The sequence below is a fragment of the Triticum urartu genome, chromosome 5, assembly GCF_003073215.2.
Source record: "Triticum urartu cultivar G1812 chromosome 5, Tu2.1, whole genome shotgun sequence".
In the NCBI taxonomy this organism is placed as follows: domain Eukaryota; kingdom Viridiplantae; phylum Streptophyta; class Magnoliopsida; order Poales; family Poaceae; genus Triticum; species Triticum urartu.
The window spans coordinates 598,073,619-598,093,114 of NC_053026.1; the positions used below are offsets into that span (position 1 = coordinate 598,073,619).

Here is a 19,496-nt window from a genome sequence, read left to right on the forward strand (position 1 = left end):
CCATTGCAAAAACCTTATCATACTCTACTGTAGCGAATCACTAAAATTATTATTCAACATTTCATACTGAATGCCTCTACATATTTAATAGTCCTATCCTCAAGTAGAATCATTAAAGAAGCAAACATATGCAAACATAACAGCAATCTGCCTAAACAGGATAGTCTGTAAAGAATGCAGCAACATCCATACTTCCCTAACTCCAAAAATTATGAAAGAAAATTCCCACTGTAGTAAATTTATCAGAGCTTAATATGCAAAAGGTTTCAACATTTTATCACATTATGAATTTTCTAGGGAATTATTGCAACAGCGGTAAACTTTCTGTTTTCAAACAGCAACATGTGGACTTCTCAAATAGGCATAGTAAAGGCTATCAATGCTACTTTTATTGAAATAAAAGATGCAAAACATTGTTCTAAATAACAGAAAGCAAATCCTAACAAAATAAATTGACGCTCCAAGCAAAACACATATCATGTGGCGAATAAAAATATAGCTCCAAGTAAAGTTACCGATGAACGAAGTCGAAAGAGGGGATGCCTTCCGGGGCATCCCCAAGCTTAGGCTCTTGGTTGTCCTTGAATATTAACTTGGGGTGCCTTGGGCATCCCCAAGCTTAGGCTCTTTCCACTCCTTATTCCATAGTCCATCAAATCCTTACCCAAAACTTCAAAAACTTCACAACACAAAACTTGAAGTAGAAAACTCGTAAGCTCCATTAGTATAAGAAAATAAAACAACACTTCAAGGTACTGTAATGAAATCATTCTTTATTTATATTGGTGTTTATAAACTATTTTACTAGCCATAGATTCATCAAAATAAGTAAACAACACATGAAAAACAGAATCTGTCAAAAACAGAACAGTCTGTAGTAATCTGGATCAAACGTATACTTCTGGAACTCATAAAATTCTCAAATAAATTGCTGGACCTGAGGAATTTATCTATTAATCATCTGCAAAAATAATTAACTAAATATCACTTTCCAAATAAAAATGTCAGTAATTCTCGTGAGCGCTAAAGTTTCTGTTTTTTTTACAGCATGATCAACAAGACTTCTCCCAAGTCTTCCCAAAGGTTCTACTTGGCACAAACACTAATTAAAAGAATAAAACCACATCTAAACAGAGGCTAGATGAATTATTTATTACTAAACAGGAACAAAAATCAAGAAACAAAAATAAAATTGGGTTGCCTCCCAACAAGCGCTATCGTTTAACGCCCCTAGCTAGGCTTGATGATTTCAATGATGCTCACATAAGGGATAAGAATTGAAACATAAAGAGAGCATCATGAAGAATATGACTAGCACATTTAAGTCTAACCCACTTCCTATGCATAGGGATATTGTGAGCAAACAACTTGTGGGAACAATAATCAACTAGCATAGGAGGGCAAAACAAGCATAACTTCAAAACTTTAAGCACATAGAGAGGAAACTTGATATTATTGCAATTCCTACAAGCATATGTTCCTCCCTAATAATAATTTTCAGTAGCATAATGAATGAATTCAACAATATAACCAGCACCTAAAGCATTCTTTTCATGATCTACAAGCATAGAAAATTTACTACTCTCCACACAAGCAAAATTCTTCTCATGAATAATAGTGGGAGCAAACTCAACAAAGTAACTATCATGGGATTGAAAATTGAAATCAAGATGACAAATTTCATTGTTATAATTATTCTTTAAAGCATACATGTCATCACAATAATCATCATAAATAGGAGGCATGCTTTCATCATAATAAATTTGCTCATCAAAACTTGGGGGACAAAAAATATCATCTTCATCAAACATAGCTTCCCCAAGCTTGTGGCTTTGCATATCATTAGCATCATGGATATTCAAGGAATTCATACTAACAACATTGAAATCATGCTCATTATTCAAATATTTAGTGCCAAACATTTTATGGATTTCTTCTTCTAGCGCTTGAGCACAATTATCCTTTCCATCATACTCACGAAAGATATTAAAAAGATGAAGCGTATGAGACAAACTCTATTCCATTTTTTGTAATTTTCTTTTATAAACTAAACTAGTGATAAAACAAGAAACTAAAAGACTCGATTGCAAGATCTAAAGATATACCTTCAAGCACTCACCTCCCCGGCAACGGCGCCAGAAAAGAGCTTGATGTCTACTACACAACCTTCTTCTTGTAAACGTTGTTGGGCCTCCAAGTGCAGAGGTTTGTAGGACAGTAGCAAATTTCCCTCAAGTGGATGACCTAAGGTTTATCAATCCGTAGGAGGCGTAGGATGAAGATGGTCTCTCTCAAGCAACCCTGCAACCAAATAACAAAGAGTCTCTTGTGTCCCCAACACACCCAATACAATGGTAAATTGTATAGGTGCACTAGTTCGGCGAAGAGATGGTGATACAAGTGGTATATGGATAGTAGATAAAGGTTTTTGTAATCTGAAAATATAAAAACAGTAAGGTAACTAATGATAAAAGTGAGCGTAAACGGTATTGCAATGATGGTAAACAAGGCCTAGGGTTCATACTTTCGCTAGTGCAAGTTCCCTCAACAATAATAACATAATTGGATCATATAACTATCCCTCAACATGCAACAAAAACCACCTCAAAGTTATTCTTTCCAATCAATCCGTTGGGCTATTCCTATAAGTGTCACAAACAGCCCTAGAGTTCGTACTAGAATAACACCTTAAGACACAAATCAACCAAAACCCTAATGTCACCTAGATACTCCAATGTCACCTCAAGTATCCGTGGGTATGATTATACGATATGCATCACACAATCTCAGATTCATCTATTCAACCAACACATAGAACCTCAAAGAGTGCCCCAAAGTTCTACCGGAGAATCACGATGAAAACGTGTGCCAACCCCTATGCATAGGTTCATGGGCGGAACCCGCAAGTTGATCACCAAAACATACATCAAGTGAATCACGTGATATCCCATTGTCACCACAGATACGCACGGCAAGACATACATCAAGTGTTCTCAAATCTTTAAAGACTCAATCCGATAAGATAACTTCAAAGGGAAAACTCAATCCATTACAAGAGAGTAGAGGGGGAGGAGAAACATAAGATCCAACTATAATAGCAAAGCTCGCGATACATCAAGATCGTGCCAAATCAAGAACACGAAGAGAGAGAGAGAGATCAAACACATAGCTACTGGTACATACCCTCAGCCCCGAGGGGAAGAACTACTCCTCCTCGTCATTGAGAGAAAGGCAACGGGGAATTCAAATGCAACGACGGTGCAACTAGGGTGAGGGTCTCCCCCCCTCACGGCAAGGGCGGTGCCGGAAGAACAAGGGCTTCGAATTGAAAAACCTTTTTGGTTGGCTACAGAAGGGTGCGGCGGCGGAAAAACTAACCAGCAATTTAATCTTCCCTGTTTCCGGAAGTTTTAATAATACGTGGGTCATAATAAACGAAAATGGCTGGAGAGGGAAGTGTTACCGTCGATGGCACCCGAAAGGGAGTTGGGGCCCAACGAGGCAGGGGCGCCTCCCAGTGGTGGTGGGCCGCGACCCCTACCCTTGTGAGACTCCCTTTCAATCTTCCTTGACGTTAGTGGGTCCAAGCTACGCCGGAGTGGTTTCCTCTATTCCAAAAAATTAGACTTCTCCCCAGTTGAATTTATCGTTCCCCCGTTTGTTGACTCCGATTTGTGGAAAAATATTTCCCTTTTTTTTCGCTCGAAAACATGAATGGCATAAAGCAATCAAAAATTATAGATACGTTGGAGACGTATCAGTAAACTCCATGATCGGCGCCCAATCAGATTCGATAGGCACGGGCGCAGGCGGTTCGGAGTCCGTGGCTGGGGAGGAATCCGGTAGTTCGGCGTCACGGCTCTCGTGGAGGGTAAGGTCGATACTCGGCTCGATCGCCGATGAGAGTGCGGCCTCCATGGCGGGGTCTATCCACCCGTCCATGGATGGCGAAGCTGGTTCCGAATTGAGGGTCGGAGTGGTTGCTGGTGCGATCTCCTAAACACTGTCTGATGGTAGAGCTAAATCATGTGGCGCACAAGGCAGGGGCTCAAATCCGTCGAAGTTCAAGTCTCCACGGATATCGACCGTGTAGTTCAAGCTTCCAAACCTGACCTGGTGGCCAGGGGTGTAACTCTCGATCTGTTCCAGATGGCCAAGCGAGTTGGCCCGCAGTGCGAAGCCGCCGAACACAAAGATCTGTCCGGGGAGAAAATTCTCACCCTGGACTGCATCGCTATTGATGATCGAAGGAGCCATCAAGCCTAACGGCGACGACACAGAGGAACTCTCAATGAAAGCACCAATGTCGGTGTCAAAACCGGCGGATCTCGGGTAGGGGGTCCCGAACTGTGCGTCTAAGGCGGATGGTAACAGGAGGCAGGGGACACGATGTTTTACCCAGGTTCGGGCCCTCTTGATGGAGGTAAAACACTACGTCCTGCTTGATTATTCTTGATAATATGAGTAGTACAAGAGTTGATCTACCACGAGATCGGAGAGGCTAAACCCTAGAAGCTAGCCTATGGTATGATTGTATGTTGTCCTACGGACTAAAACCTTCCGGTTTATATAGACACTGAGGGGGCTAGTGTTACACAAGGTCGGTTACAAAGGAGGAGATATACATATCCGTATTGCCTAGCTTGCCTTCCACGCCAAGTAGAGTCCCATACAGACACGGGACGAAGTCTTCAATCTTATGTCTTCATAGTCCAACAGTCCGGCCAAAGGATATAGTCCGGCTGTCTAGAGACCCCCTAATCCAGGACTCCCTCACTCAGGTTTAAATACCTAGCCGCTCCAACCAGATGTACAACTGAGACAGCAGTTGGAACAGGTCTACCAAATCATTGTCTTCACCAAGCTCACTGGTTCTATTTCCTCAACTCTTTCATTTCCTCATAACTATGTTGAGTGCTTGTTCGTATCTGTGTTTGAAGACTTTGACCGAAGACTTTCTCAATTTCCTCAGTTCAATTTCTTCAGCATGTTTGTCTTCATCCTGTGTTATCATGTGTTTACGCTTTCTGTACTCTGTGCTTGTCTTCATTTCATCATGATGACTATGCTTGTGTTCTGTTATGTTTACTTTTGAGTACTTATTCCACTGCTAGTAGTTCTTCGCTAAGGAATTTCCTCACCTGCAAATTCCTCAGTGAAAAATTCATAAAAATCGCCTATTCACCCCCCTCTAGTCGATATAACGCACTTTCAATTGGTATCAGAGCAAGGTACTCCCTTGTTCTGTGTGATTTTGGTTTAACCGCCTGGACTTTTAGTTATGTCGACCACAGGAATGAAGACTGTGTCATGCCCCATCTTTGACAGTCACGAGTATCCCAAGTGGAAGGCCATGATGAAGAAGCGCCTCATGGCGATGAACAGCGAGCTGTGGACCGTCACTGAGATTGGTCTGACCGCTCTGTGCAAGATGGCGGAAGCTGATGACATTCGCAAGTACACTCTTCTCAACCTCATAGCGAAGGATGTCATCTGCTCCTGTCTGTCTCAAAATCAGTTCAGGAATATCATGCATCTCGATCATGCGAAGCTTATCTGGGGCCGTCTCTCTGTGGTCTATGAAGGTCATCGAACCCGTCATGATCCTTGGTTTGAGGACTTCAAGGAATCTCTCAAAGCAATGACATTCAAACCAGAATCATCATCTTCTGCATCATGCCTTATGGCAAAAGATGCTAAGGTAACTGAATGCTATCTATCTGAATCCAGTGATGATGAATCTGGTGATGAATTTGGACCCAGCTATGTCAAACTTGCTTCCCTTGCCACTAAACAACAAAGAGCTTTGGAAAAAGTTCAATACATGCTAAATAAGAGTGATGATATGTTGGGAGAAGAAATGGATCAGTCCAAAACTTTGGCTGAGAGTCTTCAGAGGCTTCAGTCTAAGTTTGACACCCTTCAAGGTCATCATAACACTCTCTTATCTAATCATGAGAAGCTTTTATATGAATTTCTTCAAAGAAAGCAAGATCTTGAAAAGCTAAGAGTGGGTTATGAAGATCTTCAGAAGGAGCGTGATTCATTACTTGCTCAATAAATCAGCGCTTCTCAGGAAGAATTTGTTCCTCCATGCTTGAAGTGCATTGAACGTGAATATGCTAATTCTTCACCTAAATGTTCAAATACTGCTAATGTTTCAAATTCTTCACCTGCCTCTGCTATCACTAATTCCTCATCTAAGGACATTTCTAGTATCACTGAAGATGCAGGGATGAAGGAATTGTACATGACAGGCATGTACAAAAGCCTCAAAGGGCATCAGACTCTTTGTGATGTGCTTAAAAAGCAGATCCTCAACAGGAACCCTAGGAAAGAGGGTATTGCCTTTGAGAGGAAACTCAATGCTGATGGTACATATTGGAAGCGTGAGCAGTACCCCAAAACCTCATGGGTTGCTGCAAAGGGACCTCTAGTTGATCCATCTAACTTATTTGGCTTTGCATGTGAATCTCCTTGTTCTGATGATGAGTCATTTGACTCCGACTATAAACTGTTCAAAAATCAGAATGGTGAAATATTTGCTAGACATGTTGGCACTAACTGCAGGAACGGTCCTCCTATGAAGAAAATCTGGGTTCCCAAAAGGTGCCTTGAAAGTCTTCACGTGAATGTTCTCAGGACACCATCTGTGAAGAATAGGAACCCCAGATCAATTTCTTCATATGGACCAAATTCCTCAAAAGGATCAAAGTCCTCATATGAATATCATCGTGCTAACAACTCTGTTTCGCAGGGAAGAGCTAAGGGCTATAAATATGAGCATTATTCTTCTAATCATTATGTTCATAAGTCCTCGAAGAATTTCTCTGCTTATTCATATGCTTATCCTAACCCCTCTTATGTGAAACGAAATGGACTGGCTTCTATGCCACCTTTCTCGTATGGAGCTCGCAGAGTGATGAACTATTTGCCACCCCTTCAGATGTGGGTGGTGAAGAAAAAGAACTAATCTCTTCTGTAGGGTCAGGTCTCCAGACATACGTAATCGTCTGAAGAATTTGCTGGAGACCTGAATGTGCCTGAAAGGACGCAGGCTAATCATGAAGAAATGAACTTTCATTTCTCACATCCTCATACTGCTTTATCTGTTCTCTTGCTTGATGAAATTGATCTGATGAATTGATATCATATTCTTCACTGATGAAGTATATGAGTTTGTAAGTTGCACTAATTCATCTGCAGGATGATCAACCCAAAGCCACCGAGTGGGTCCTCGATAGTGGATGTACGAATCACATGACTGGTGACAAGAATCTATTGATGGATGCTCCCTTATCACCATCGCATCTGAAGCATATCATCTTCGCTGACAAAGGCAAAAGTCAGGTATTGGGTCTAGGTAAGGTTGCGATCACAAAGGATCGACACATGGACAAAGTCATGCTTGTCGAGTCCTTAGGATACAACCTCATGTCTGTCTCAATGCTTTGTGATCTTGATATGGTTGTTGTCTTTGGCAAGTACCGTTGTGTTGTGGTTATGGAAGCTGACAATTCCAAAGTCTTTGAAGGCTTTAGGAGAGGAGACCTGTATATTGTTGATTTCTCTATAGGACCGCAACCGGCCGTGTGTCTACTTGCAAAAGCTTCAGAAGGCTGGCTCTGGCATCGACGACTTGGTCATGCAGGCATGAGGAATTTGCACATGCTTGCGAAGAAGAAGCATGTCATTGGCATCGATAATGTCAAATTCCTCAAGGATCACTTATGCGGAGCCTATGAAGCTGGGAAGATGACAAAGGCTAAACATCTAGCGAAGACTATCATGATCACCACTCGTCCATTTGAATTGCTTCACATGGATCTCTTCGGTCCTAACCATTATTCTGCAGTCTCAAATGATGCATCTCAATATGGCTTTGTTATTGTTGATGATTACTCTCGATACACATGGGTACACATTGTTACTTACAAACATGAAGTGCAGGAAGTCTTCAAACGATTTTCCTCGAGGGCTTCAACCAACTTTGGTGTGAAGATCAAGCACATCAGAAGTGACAATGGAACTGAGTTCAAGAATTCTGGTCTTGATGACTATCTTGATGAACTTGGTATTACTCATGAGTTATCTGCTCCTTATACTCCTCAGCAGAATGGCGTCGTGGAGCGCAAGAACAAGACTCTTGCTAAGATGGCTCGCAATATGCTTGATGAATAAAAAACGCCTCGTCGTTTCTGGATTGAGGCAATTGATACTGCGTGCCACATCATCAACAGAGTATATCTTCAAAAATTCTTCAAGAAGACTGCCTATGAACTCCTCACTGATAAGAAACCCAATGTAAGTTATTTCAAAGTAGTGCTAAATGTTGGATTAGAGATCCTCATCACAACTCAAAATTTGCACCCAAAGCACATGAAGGTTTTATGCTTGGTTACGGAAAGGACTCGCACACCTACAGAGTTTTCAACGACGTTCTTCACAAGGTTGTTGAAACTGTAGATGTGCGGTTTGATGAAACTAATGGCTCGCAAAGAGAGCACCTACCTTCTGTGATAGATGAACCAACACCTGAGGAAACTATCAAGTTCAAGGCTACTGAGGATGTCATTCCTACTGAGGATCTGCTGAAGAATTCATTCCAGAACATGAAGAATGTCGAGCTAATGCACCTGAAGAAAATACTGAAGAAAATGGTGCTGAAGAAAATGCTGATCAAATTCCTCAACGACAACCCGCTCATCCTCGTGTTGCAAAAGATGTGCAAGTTGAAAAGATCATCAATGACATTAAAGCGCCAGGTCCTCTCACACGCTCAAAAGCTTCACATTTATTTAACTTTTGTGGGCACTATGCTTTTGTCTCTATCATAGAGCCCACTGCTAAGGTAGATGAAGCATTTCTGGAGCTTGAGTGGATTCAGGCCATGCAAGAAGAATTACATTAGTTTGAGCTCAACAACGTTTGGGAACTGGTTAAACGTCCAGATCCTCGCAAGCACAATATCATTGGCACAAAATGGATCTATCGCAACAAGTAAGACGAAAATGGCCTTGTGGTAAGGAATAAGGCACGGCTTGTAGCTCAAGGCTACACACAGGTTGAAGGAATTGATTCCGATGAAACTTTTGCACCTGCTGCTAGACTTGAGGCTATTCGCATATTACTTGCTTATGCTAACCATCATGATATCACTCTATATCAAATGGATGTGAAAAGTGCATTCCTCAATGGTAAGCTTGAGGAAGAAGTATATGTTGCTCAACCCCCAGGTTTTGAAGATCCAAAGCATCCTGACAAAGTCTTCAGACTCAATAAGGCCCTCTATGGCCTCAAGCAGGCCCCACGGGCGTGGTATGATACTTTGAAGGAATTCCTTATGAAGAAAGGCTTCAAACCCGGTTCACTCGACCCTACTATTTTCACTAAATCTTATGATGGTGAATTGTTTGTGTGCCAAATATATGTTGATGATATTATCTTTGGCTGTACTGACCAATGTTATAGTGATGAATTTGCCTATATGATGAGTGAAGAATATCAAATGTCTATGATGGGAGAATTGAAATTCTTCTTAGGTCTTCAAATTCGCCAACAACGCAATGTCATATTCATATCTCAGGAGAAATACCTCAAGGATGTACTGAGGAAATTCGGCATGCAAGATTGCAAAGGCGTCAAAATTCCTATGCCCACAAATGGCCATCTGTGCACTGATGAAAATGGTATCGACTTTGATCATAAGGTATACCGCTCCATGATTGGTTCTTTATTGTACTTATGTGCATCTAGGCCAGATATTATGCTTAGTGTTTACATGTGTGCCCGATTTCAAGCTACAGCGAAGGAATCACACCATAAGGCTATGAAGCATATTCTTCGATATCTAGCTCACACACCAACACTTGGATTATGGTACCCCAAGGGCTCGGCTTTTGATCTCATTGGATATTCTGACTCTGACTATGCTGGTGATCGTGTGGACCGCAAATCAACATCTGGTACATGTCATTTCCTCGAACGATCTTTGGTCTGTTGGTCCTCGAAGAAACAGAACTGCGTATCACTATCTATTGCTGAAGCTGAGTACATTGCCGCTGGTTCTTGCTGTGCTCAATTGCTATGGATGAAGCAAACTCTCAAGGACTATGGCGTCAACATGAAGAATGTGCCTCTCTTCCGTGACAATGAGAGTGCCATCAAGATTGCTCACAACCCAGTTCAGCACTCGAAGACAAAGCACATTCAGATTCGTCATCATTTTCTTCGTGATCATGTGTTGAAGGGCAACATTTCTATTGAGCATGTGAAGACTGAAGAACAGCTAGCCGATATCTTCACAAAGCCCTTGAATGAGAAGATATTTAGCAAGTTGCGGTGTGAGCTAAATATCTTAGAATCTTTGAATGTTCTTTGAAAAGGACACTCATCCTAACACCGAATTTTTTATTAATAGTAAATGATAATTCTATAATTCCGAAACTGGTAAAGGGCTGGTGAAAATTATAAAAATAGGAAGGACGCCAGGAATAATAGCGTCCAGGATGGACTCTATTACTAACTGCGTCCAGGTCTGGACGCTAGTACGGATGGCGTCCAGTCATTGCCCTTTCGTTGGTGCTCTGATTAGGCTCAACCGAGTCGTTTTACTTTGATAGATATAGATTTCATGACCTATATACTCTAATACACCTGCACCCATCGCTTCTTACCTTGCTTGGTGGTAAGCAAGCTCTAGCACGGACATCATCAATCATCACAGGAGCAACATCATCTCACAAGCTGCTTGTCATTAGGATCATTCTCTCATCATTAGGATCATCCATTAGACCTATGGTTGGAGCATGTGAGTTGTTCCATGGCCTCGTTGAATCTTCTTTGTCTGGTCTTGTGTATAATTTATTCAATGGTTACAAACATACATTATATATTTGGCTAGGTTGTTACTTTTGGGCAATACAATTGGTAACTGCTAGTTTATGATAATAGATAAGTTGATCTTGAGTCGGCTGTCGTGCTTTTGCCTCTACGTGTCAGTGCACCACTGCCAGCACTTCTGGAAGCATGGTGTGCCAGTGTCGTAGCCCAACGTGTACCTGCCGCATGGGTGGCACCTCAACCTCGATAGGGTTCTGGTGCCGACCGTGCCGGACTCAGGCCGCACGCAGCTGATGGAGATCCACCATCGTCGTGTCTACTCTTGGACGACCTTTGCCGCAACCCAGCGTCCACAATGGATTCGCAGAACTAGGACACGTAGTTCGCCACTGAGCACGACCAGCATTGTCGGTCGTGCTACAAGGATGCGTCCTGTGCACCATCCACCATCACCGTCGGTCATGGTGAAGGGGGGAGGATTATGAGGCCTACATTGTGGCCCTCGAGGAGGCCACAAGGAGGTCCATTGACGAGGCCGAGCGCAAGGAGCTCGCCAAGTGGCCTAGCCTTGCACACGCACTGGTTGAATCGGCGGCTAGAGTGGAGGCTAACATGCCCCCACCGCCCCTAGCACCGCTTGCGCCCAAGCCTATGGAGGAGGAGCCATGGCCACGGCTTGGGCAATCATGGTCGTGGACGAACACGTTGCCATCGTATATCGTGCATGCCCGTGTGGATGGGCACCATAGACGAGGAGGCCGAGTGGTAGGCTGTAGAGCAGGCGATGAAGGCCGAGCGGCAGAAGAAGCATCAGCTGGTGGTGCAGCAAGTGGCTACGTTGCCAGCCATCCAGCAGGCGTTCCCGTGGATGGAGACGCCGGTCTACGTCGACCTGGCCAAGGAGGAGGAAGAAAATGTTGATGATCTACTGCCCGCCGCTAACTGTTTCTTTTATCTTTTCATTTAATATTTTTTTAGTTTTAATTACTGTAAATTGGATTCTGCTGGCTGTTTTGTAAAAAATTCGAAATCCAGCGCAAATGTGAAATATGTTTGTCCGAGCATCTTCGGACCGGCGGACAAAAGCGGAAATTGACGTCCGGTTGACCGATCCAAATGAACAAAGAACGAACAAAATCTGTATCAGTTTAGGTTGCCGCGTTGGAGTTGCCCTTAGGTCGGACGAAGGCGAGGACTTTTCTAGGCTAGGTTGAACCAAGCATTGGACGCTGCTAAGAATAGCGTCCAGGTGTGGACGTGGTTTGCAACAGCGACCAGGTCTGGACGCTACTATTGATGGTGTCCTTCCTATTTCTTGAAATTCTAACTTATCATTACTAGTTTCGGAATTACAGCATTATTATTTATTATTAATAAAAAAATTGGTCCTAACACTTATGCAAAATTGATGACTTAGATATGCAACACATGAATAAACGTTTTTCTTCAATCAATGAAGAATAACACTCTAAGTGTGAAGAAATTAACGAAGAATTTGATTCTCAGAACCCTATGACAATTATACGCAGTGTCTGAAATCATCATTCTTATATGGTGGGTCACGCCACCACCAAAAGTTGAAAATCCTCAATTTGAGTTTTTTTTGTGTTGAAATTCCTCAGTTGTTCAAATTCTTCAACTTTGCATTGTCTTCAGTGTTATATATATATATATATATATATATATATATATATATAGACGGTCTATTCTGCTAATATTAGCAGAATAACTATTTTGCACACCACTTCGGCACTGCACGCTCAACAGAAGCGTACTGCATCATTTTGACGACGAGCACTGCAATAGAGACTAGTGAACTTTTCGTCGGAAAAAACTGCACGCGTTATTTTTTTGGTACTGTTTTCACTCTAATTTTTTAACCGTTTATCGGAATGAGGCGTGTAATATACCATTGAAAAGCTATGGATTAGGCGCAACTTCGACATGTTGAACACTTTTTGAGATTCCACACGGTTTAAGAGCAGCTTTGAAAATAGTGCGGTGGATGACGAGTGGCAGCGAGCGTTTTTTCGTGTTTTTTCTAAACCGCTTGTTGGAATGAAGCAAATGATACGCCGTTGGATAGATATCATCGAGACGCATCTTTTTCATATATAAATCTTTCTCTAATTCATTACGGTTTAAGAGCAGTTTCAAATTTACTAAATTGCGGAACTCTGTTTTTCAAAAAATTTGAAATTTTCGGTACTGTTTTTGCTCCAGTTTTTGAACCGTTTGTCGAAACGAGGCGTGTAATATGTCGTTGGAAAGCTATGGACAAGGCGCAACTTTCATATGTAGAAATGGTTTTGAGATTACTTATAGTTTTAAGTTAATTTTGAAAATCGTGCGGTGGACGACGAGAGGCAGCGGTCGTTTTTCGCAAAATTTTACAAACCGTTTGTCGAAATGATTCAAATGATATGCCGTTGGAAAGATATCGACGAGACGCAACTTTTTCATGTAGAACACTCTCTAATTCCTTACGGTTTAAGAGCAGTTTTAAATTTACCGAAATGCGGGCACTCTGTTTTTTGCGACACCCAAATCGACGTGGGTACTGTATCAGACAGAAAAGCGCACTGCTTCAGACTAAAAACCGCACTTCATCAGACAAACAAGTGCACTGCATGGTTTCTTTTTTGTGGGACGCAAATTTTCCAAAATGAGGTGGAGTGCACTGCTTCAGACTAAAAACCACACTTTAGCGGACAGACAAGTGCATTGCATGATTTCTTTTTTGTGGAACGCAAATTTTTCCAAACGAGATGGAGTGCACTTCATGCTAAGTGTTGATGAACCGCAATACTATAAAAAGTGAACCTCGAGACTACCGTAAACAGGTCGTGACACTATCGAAAATGAACTGCTTGAGCTTTTTCCAAACTCAATATTTTTTACATGCGTAGACCGGGCAAGTGGACCGCAGGGACTGAGCAAGTGAACCACATGTAATGAGAAGTGAGCTGCTTTCCGAGGTCATAGTTAGTGAACCCATAAAGACTAAAGAACTGCTTCGTTGGTGAGAGTAAACCCTGCGACAGAAACTAGTGAACTACATCTAAAAGGGAATGGACTTCTTTGTGATGTTTTTTAATTGCCATTTTACAAAGGAAACCACAGGAGTGCACTGCACGCATACAGACAACCGCATTGCAAGCATATACACAAGTGAAACTGCCACGTATGACAATACAAATTGTTTTCTCAAAAAACATGAAGTGATGGGGTGCACTACACACATACACACAATGCATTGCAAGCATACACAAAAGGAACTGCACGCGCATGATGCTCGGGGTCGTTATCTTTGTCGGCGAGTGGTGTTTAATTTTCCTTCTTTTTTCCCACACAAGTGAAAAAAAATCCCTGCAACACAGAACAGAAGTAAACCACCGTTGCACACCGTTCAAGTGAAACATAGCAAGAAAAAAAGTGCACTACAGGGGAAAATAAGTGGATTTCTTGTGTATTTTTTTAGAAATTGAACCACATTGCTTCAGAGTTATCTGCAGTGCACTAGGGAAGAAATGGATCGCAGCAGCCTCAGGAATTTCCTATCCACGCATGGAAACTGCACGCCGCGCCCTACCAACTGCTCGACGCCGCGCCAGGAAATTTGGTCAATTTTTCATTTGACAGCGAACTACAAAACAAGATTCAGTGAGCTTCAACACAAAAATCAAATTAACTGCAACAATTGGAGGAGAGGCGGATAGGGCTCTGCCTTGTGCCATGAGCAGCAGCAGCAACCTTCAGCGGCGGAGCAAGGAGCACCCGTGCCGTGGGGTAGGTGGATCCGGTTGCCGTAGACGTGGATCTCGGGCAGCGCAAGGACGGATGCGTAGGAGCCGAGGAGGTTACTCCTCGCCGCAACCCTCACTGGTGGAAGGAGAGATGCAGGGATCCGGTGATGATGAGGGGAGGGACGCGATGGAGGAGATCCGGCCGGGCCTCCACGGGAACCGGCGCGGGGGCTCAACAAGGATGGGCCGATGTGGGGTGGGAGGAGGTAGGTGGAGGAGGATCCCGCCGGATCCGGTGGCCGCGGGAGGAGCCTGAAGATGGGAAAGCCACGGCGGGGGCGGTATGCCCGGATCAACGCCGGCAGTTGCGCTGGGCACCTGGGAGGAGGGAGGTGGCCGGCTCAGGAGGTCGCATCCGGGTAGGTGGCCGGACGGGGGTGGGAGGAGGGAGGTGGAGGAGGATCCCGCCGGATCCGGTGGCCGCAGGGCGGTGGTGGGAGGAGGCACCACCGGATCCGGTGGCTACAGGTCCGGGGGTCGGTGGCTGGACGTGCGGAGCGGTGGCTCTGTGCGGCAGTGGTGACACGTGGGGGGGGGGGGGGGGGGGGGCGCCGAGGGTCATGCCGGGGCGGTGGCTTCTGGGCGAGTGGTGCGCGTGGGTGGAGGTGGGTGGTGGGCGGGCGTACGGGTGTTATCAGAATAAGAGAAGAAGTGTTATTAGAATAAGTAGTCTTAAGGGAGTTATATTAGAATAGACCCACCATATATATATATATATATATATATATTATATATATTATATATGAGTTTATATCATCTACAGCATTCATTTATGGCTATTTTTTCAAGTTGATTTTTTTGCTAAGTGAATGTGATTGGACCCTTCCCCCTCTATGCTATACTCAACCCAATCTGTTCACAAATTCTTCATGCGCGTTTTATTTGAAACTCGTTCAAAATCTTCACTGTGTCCTTGTCAGCTGAAGAAATTGCGAACGGAACTTTAAAATCTATCTTATCTAAATTTTCGGCTTTGCCGCTCAAACCGTTCCGCATCCCACGATATACTTATCTATTCACCCACGACCGCACACGATCTCCACTTCTCAGTATGTGGGTGACACATGTCAAGCGAATGAGAAGGGTCAGGGGCACGTTCGTCCAAATTCTTCAGGCGAACAGTTTTTCACCGTGGCTATAAATACCCCCTTCCCCTTCCTCACTTCCTTTACTCCGCTCTACCTCTCTCCAGCTCGAGCTTCTCAAATAGCGCCGCCGCTACATCATCATCGCCGGTGAGGAAAAGCTTCACTGCCTCGACCTCATCGCTGTCATACTCGCGCGGGCCACGGAAATCTTCACTCCGCCGCCGTCGTAGCTGTCTTCCTCCGCCAAGTTAGGGCGTGGAAGATCTGCACTGATGAACTTCACATCTCCACATACCAGTTCGTCGTGTTCTTCGTCCAGGGTAATTAAAAGTTACTTTTACTGCCCTCTTTGATTCAAATGATTTCTACAAAATCCTCAAAGGTGTTTTTCTTCATATCTTCACACACTAAAACACCTCACATGTCATCTTTTCTTGATTCGTTTCTCTAAGCTATGTTTTTCTTCAAGATTCCTCAAATGTGTGGATTTTCGATCTATACATCTCTGGAACCTAAGAGAAAGAACACTTAGTGAAATTCTTCAAGACTCATCTGGTCAAATTCCTCAAACTTGATCTTTATAAAAAACCTTCTAAGAACGCATATGACCTCTCCAAATTCCTTGCAACTATACTCTGTTCACAGGTACTCATGTCAGCTGATGAATCACTAGGTTCTCATCAACTTAACTCATTTGCAGCGTTCCTCGAAGAAAAGTTGCATACCTCTTCAGAGAATTCAATTGTTCAAATTCCTCAACTGAAGAAAATGGTTGATGATAAGAAGCCACATAAAGGAGGAAAGAGGCCTGAGGTCAACACTGCCTTTGAAATACCTGAGGACATCTATGCTGGGTATTGCACACCCCCTGAAGAAGATAAAAATTAGCGCAAGGTGCGCATTCAAAAGATTGAGAGGAGATGGGCAAGAGAGTGGAGGGAGTACATATATGTCACTCCCAAATATATGAAGAAATTTGCACTAAATCCTCCATGCCCAAGACCTCCATTGGTACATGGTCAAATAGCTGATCCCACCAGCCTCAAGCGTGGTGAGGATTATCCTGATGAATGGGCCAAGCGCCATGCCAAGTTGTCCAAACAAGCAAAAGATGCAATGAGGAAATTCAACGAAGACTCTGCTACCGCTGCTGCTGTTGAGGCCTCTGTAAAGCCGAAGAAGGCCATGCCAAAGAAGCCTGCTCACAAGCCCAGTGCTTCACCAGCAATGCCGTCACGACCAAGTTCCTCAGCTATGCCCTCACGGCAAGATTCCTTAAAGCCCTCACGACCAATTCCTCACGCTGCTCCTACTTCTACAAAATCCTCAGCTCCTCCTCCAAAATCTTCGGCTACTCCGACCAAATCCTCAGCACCTGTGCATCTCGCCACGTGCCAAAGAACCACAGGCATATCTATTGCCTCAGGAGCCTCTACAAGTTCCTCAGCTTCTCCCACTCTTCTGAAGAAGAAGACCTCTGCTGGATGAGGTCCTCGACCAAGTCCTCACAAGAAACAAGTTGCTTTCCAAGTGCCCTCTGATGATGATGAGGCTGATGATGAAGAACTTGCTGAAATCATCAGGGACATGCAACTCAGGGCCGCTAGAGCCAAAGGCAGTAATGTGCCATTAATGCTGGATCTGAAGTTGATCCTAGACTTAATTGACTTGTGGCACAAGGACCCCAACACACCTCTGCCTGAGCTGAACCTCGCTCCTAGTCAAAGTCATGTACTGACTCACTTCATTGATGAAGAGAAGTGGAAATTTGAACAGGGAAGGAGGATGAAGAAAGCGCAGTACAAGAAAGAGAGCTTTCTGAAGCAAAACGTTCTGAAGCTTTCACCTGAAGAACTTGTCGCTCTTCAATCTGAAATCAAGAAACTGAGTGATGAATTTGATCGCTATTATGCTGACTGGCTAGGAGCCAAAGTCAGATTTGTAAAGATAACTGAACAGTTCACTTCCAATGTTGTAGCCCCAACGCAATAGGAAATTCCTCAGTCCCCAGTAACTACTGTAAAAATGGGATCTGATGAACCACATGCCACACCATCTGTCCATGAAGAAATTCCAGCCACTAGTGCTGAAGATCATGTAAATGAAGAATTGAAGTCCCAGGCTGCCACTGAAGCAGCACATGAAATTCCTCAGCCTATGGAACCTGAGATCGAGATCCTGGAGGTTGTGATGCAATTGACTGACACTCCTCACCCCAAGCCAAAGGATCCATTCTCAAAGAAGCAGAAATTCAAGGCTAATGATTTCTTCGGCGAGCACGTGTTCTTCACTAACTACAATCCTTATGACTCTGCTCGTTTAAGGAGGAAGCGTTTCTGGACTGCAAGCCAGGCCAACTTCTATTCTTCACTGCTTTTCAACAAAGACAAAATCTTCTACCATGAGCATATTCCTCACGTGGACATGGAATCATTACCTTGCTTCTCTCCTGTGCTCAGTGTTCTTCATGATGCAGGCCTCCTCAACTTTTGCTCTGACATTGTTGATTGGAATGAAGAGCTTATTCTTGAGTTCTACGCTACATTGCATATCATAGGTGATCCTGAAGATATCAACACCTGGGTCTTGGACTGGATGACCGAAAATACTCACTATAAGGCACCGGCCTCTGAATTGCTTCATGCCCTGCCCATCAGTCCACCTAGTGAAGGAGCTCGCTGCCTGTATCATGAACCAGAACTCACAGCTCATTACATGCAAGTGTTAATGAAGCCTTTGAAGCCCGGTCAAGCCCCAAGGACCAAATTCCTCGTGAAGGATTTACTCTATGTGCCCAGAACCGTCTATCGCATTCTGACGAGGACAATGAGTTGTAAGTGCATCTAGTGCCCCTTAGTGATTTTGGTGTATTGAAGACTTATAGGTTAAGGGACTAATGCGTGTGTGAGTGTACACAGGTCTATAAGTCTATGAGGAGTTTGATATTTACAGGAAAAGTCGACCCCTAAAAATGAATATCTTCGACTGAAGATATTGGTATTTCTGAAAACTTTCATGAAGACTTTGAAAGTGAAGAAATTGGTCTGTCCGTGAAGACTTGATATTCATGCGAGAAATATGAAGCTTGAAGACTTTCATTTTCATAGTTTTGTTTTTCTCTTTCTTGAGGCATAGGAAACACCGTACTGTTAAAGGGGGTCGAGGAAATACTAAGGAAAAATTTCCATGTGATGCTCAACTCAAAATCCTACACCTACCAATCCCTTCGAGTGAAGCCATTGAAAATCTCATACAGTTCAGTCAATTTCTTCAGTGATAGAGACGAAGTTCTTCTGGTCTCTGAGGAATTTGTCCTGACTGAGGAGTTAGGAATTCGCCAGTGCGGATTGCCTACACAGTGAGGAACATGATAGCCCTGAGGATTTTGGTACTCAAAATTCCGACCGTTGCTGTGCTATGCGCCAGCTGTTCCAAAATATCTATCCACCTAACGGTCATATCATTGAAGGGCATTTATGTCTTATCATGTCGGGATGCTCCCTAGGCTATAAATAGCTGCCCCCTACAACCACTAGCTGGTTGAGGCTACTCCGAGAGGAACTGACACTTGTCATTTGAGAGCAACCCATCCTCCGAGGACTTTGAGCGAAAATCATCAAGTGAGGAAAAACCAAAAATCCAAAACCCAAACACCTACAAACCCCAAGTGATTGAGCATCACTGAAGAGATTGATCCTGAGTGGATCTGATGCTTGTTACCTTTGAAGACTGTGCTTCTTCCAGACGGTTAGGCGTCATG

General features: G+C 43.5%; 1 long non-coding RNA gene across 1 annotated transcript; it reads right to left on the bottom strand.

The window, feature by feature from the left end:
• Positions 1-13,898: 13,898 nt before the first annotated feature.
• On the bottom strand, positions 13,899-15,183 carry LOC125506219. Its single transcript, XR_007282607.1, has 2 exons — positions 14,596-15,183; positions 13,899-14,488 (listed from the first exon to the last, which is right to left on the bottom strand). It is a non-coding gene; the product is annotated as an uncharacterized LOC125506219 (long non-coding RNA).
• Positions 15,184-19,496: the final 4,313 nt, after the last annotated feature.